This window comes from Calidris pugnax, unplaced genomic scaffold, assembly GCF_001431845.1.
Source record: "Calidris pugnax isolate Ruff unplaced genomic scaffold, ASM143184v1 scaffold151, whole genome shotgun sequence".
Classification (NCBI taxonomy): domain Eukaryota; kingdom Metazoa; phylum Chordata; class Aves; order Charadriiformes; family Scolopacidae; genus Calidris; species Calidris pugnax.
In genome coordinates this window covers 393,141-396,524 of record NW_015090874.1, presented here as the reverse complement: position 1 = coordinate 396,524, position 3,384 = coordinate 393,141, and the positions used below count along the sequence as shown (strand labels likewise).

The 3,384-nt window shown below is 37.0% G+C and overlaps 1 protein-coding gene across 1 annotated transcript in view; it reads right to left on the bottom strand.

The window, feature by feature from the left end:
* LOC106890379 (POU domain, class 6, transcription factor 2-like) overlaps window positions 1-3,067 on the bottom strand; it is a 155,527-nt gene extending 152,460 nt beyond the window's left edge. The window contains exon 1 of the mRNA XM_014946157.1: window positions 2,958-3,067. The gene's annotated coding sequence lies outside the window, so the exon portion shown is untranslated. The remainder of the gene's footprint in view (window positions 1-2,957) is intronic.
* Window positions 3,068-3,384: the final 317 nt, after the last annotated feature.

The following is a 3,384-nucleotide window of genomic DNA, read 5'->3' as shown; positions in this document are numbered from 1 at the left end:
CCTTTCCCCCCTCCCTTTCCCGTTTTAGTATATTTGCAAGAACCAGTGAACACAGAAATGTGCAGCCAGCCCGGGCCCTCGGGCCGGTGGATCAAGATGGCAGGCTGGCCCGGGCTCCCCCGGGGATAGCAGAGCCAGAAGGGGGATTGGACACAGTGACCTGTCTGCATGAGATGAGACAAAAACAGGAGGGCTGTAATGCTGATGAACTAACCTGTCACTCACAAGCTCAGGTCTGAGAAAAAAAAAAATAAAAGAAAAGGAAAAAAAAAAAAGATGAGGGAAAAAAAAAGAAAAAGAAAAAAAAAAAGAAGAGAAAGGTACAGCACAGATTTTAGACAGCACACAGGGTAGAGAAAATACAGCATAATTGGAATAATTAGATGACGCATTTAATTACCTGTTCATTTAGATGGGCTCAGGATCTATAAGGAATATGGCATAAAATTCCAGCTAATAGTTTCTGTAAGAGCAAAACCCATTTGAAGAAATAACGGGTATTATATGGTTCAGCGTGGAAGGAAGGATGCTACAGACTATTGCTGACAGGGATCGGGGTTTCATTCCAAACACTCCAGTTATGAATCAAAATCACAATGAGCAATGAGCTTCTAGATCTTGACACACTGGGCAAGGAGGTTGTTCTTCAGAGTACTTGCCTGTTTAATTGCTTGCTTGGGGGGAGGAAAAAATCCAGAGGGAAGGTATAGAAGCAATTCCGCACCTTGGAGCCTGTACACCCAGGTGCTAGGTAATGGTCAGGATTGTAGCACTCTGCCTACTATTGCCATCATCAGCGGGTGCCACTGTGGACACTGGAGCTTGGAGACAGAGGAAATCAAAAATAATTTAAAAAAAAAAAAAAAAGAGTGGAAAATGCATTTAATGATGAACAAGTACTTGGTGTTGAAAATGCCTTTAAATCAGCATGCTCCTGCTATTACTCGCGTGTCATACACAGACTGGTGTTTGAACTACAAATAACTGCTAGTGTTTCTGATCTCCGTTGGAGCAGAGATATACATGTATAGTTTGGATTTTTAATTAGGCCAGTTCACACTCCATTAGCAGCAAACAAGGCTGAATTTAAAGCTACATCTGCAGGATTAGTCAAAACAAAATTTAGTTCTCGCAGCTGGAGAAAAATGCCATTCAGAAATAAAAAGGCCAAATGATAAACATTTATTTAAAGTTTTTGCTTTTGGAGGTTTGAAAGTTAACAAGTACTCTTAAGAACTTTTTCTAAAACAATAGGGTCAGGAAAGGAATGTATCTTCTAAAAATATACACATAGTGTATATGCAAATCTTTATTATTTATCAGTACTAAATATAGATTTACAGTGTGGAAAGATTTTATGGCATAGAGTTTGTCTTTTCATAGTTATTTTCTCTTGTCAGCTGAGTATTACAGTCCATAGAGAAAGTCTATTTCTATTTTCAGCAATGTATAGTAATTATACTGATTGCTCTGTGCTTCCCAAGTTTTAAGTAACTCTTATTATACAACTAGAAAATACACCATTTCTATCTGGAAAAAAAAAAAACCCAAACCTATTTTGTTCTATTTTCCCATGTAGCTAATAATAACCAAACACTGGACAATTCGTCAAAACCAAAACATACTTGAATATTTTGTGGATTTATGAACACATTTGGATGTGCCCACTTACACATATAATATGTAAATATGCACGCGTACAGAGCTAAAATAAAATGTTTGAAACACCTAACATAGTAAGTTGCACTATAATAATATCCATAGATTCTGATATAAAAATGCCCAAAGAAGTTAGTCACCTGAAATAGTGAAATGTATTTTTCTCTGAAGTGCATGCCCTTGTTATTGATTTTTAGGAAATGAAATACTCTAAGACACAATATAAACATTTTTCCAGACATTCACCGAACTTTTTTTTTTTTTTTAATTGATGAAATATGGAATGTTACACACAGAAAAAAACATGCTCCTACCCTTTCCAGCCTCAAAACCACTTTCCGAGAGGTAGCGAGCTTTAAACATAAAATAGCTCACTTACAGTTTCTTACATGCCAAAGCAAAAGTTAGATTAAAGAGATATTACAAGCTTTGAGATTTATCCAGGTTTCAGGGCGCATTTTCTGTCAAGGGTACTTGCTCAAAATCTTGCCATTGTATCTGCCTTAGAATTACTAAATGTATTTCTTTAAGACTGAACAAGTTCACACAAAAAGGTAATTAACCCGCTTTAAAATACACATTTTCACACAATGCAATACTAGCAAACATGCCCCACTTTTTAGGTATAAGCCAGCCTAATAGAAAGCTGTTAATGTTTGGGGGATTTTTAATAAAAAATGTATCTTCTATTTTTAAAATATTTAAAGCAATAAAAGTCTGTGGTAAACATGGTATTACATATTTGACATTTTCCGCCCAGAAATGCATTACTGTGTACGATGGTATTAATAAACCATGTGCTTTGAGGGACTTCTGTGCTTTGCCATAATTTAGTTGAAAACAGCGTGTAGGATGCATATTTTTCCACCATTGTATCAACATATAGGAAACACAAATACTATGTCATCACCTCAGCAGCATGCGTTCACTACACTGGAAACATATGCAAAAAACCCACAAACTTTTGAGAGTTCAAAAAATAGCCTTTGCCACAGACTGATTTACAAGTCAGTAGTTAATGAGAAAGTGCTGAGCACTTAAAATTTTGTTAGAAAAAGAAAACACACAGACACCCTTATCCGACTCCGGCTGCATTCACAGGAAAACAGCCCTCCCTGTACTACAGGACAGAGTAATTTAATTTCTTTCCCCACTTCAGGTTATTATTTGAAGCAAATGAAAAGACAAAGATTCTTCTCTCTCCTGGCTAAAGCTAGAAACAGCACGGTTAAAACACACACATAAAAAACTACAGACTTATCAGAAATCACAAAACAGAAAGAGAAGGACTCACTGACCCATTTGGAAGACAAAGACGACAAAACGGAAAAGCTCTAAAAATCAGCTTGTGAGGCCTTTGAGAGATATTCTTCTGGCATTTCATCACAGCAGCCCCAGACCAGTTCACTTCCCTGGATACAGGGAGGGAGAACTAAATAGAGCTGTTTATTAAAGCTGTTGTGCTGGATTGCATTAGGAAGCACGAGCAGACCACCTGGACCTTTCAGATTGTGGCAGTGTTTAATTTGCAGGCTGCCCCTCTGCAGCAGCAAAGACTCCTACATTTACCAAGCTCAATCACACATTATCTGGGTTAGGAGTAAAAGAAGAAAAAAAAGAAAAATGAAAAAAAAAATAAATAAAAAAAACCCCACAGCCTGTAGTACAGGAATACAGTCAATATAGAAATAATGAACAGCATTAGAAATAGAAAGCAACTCCCCA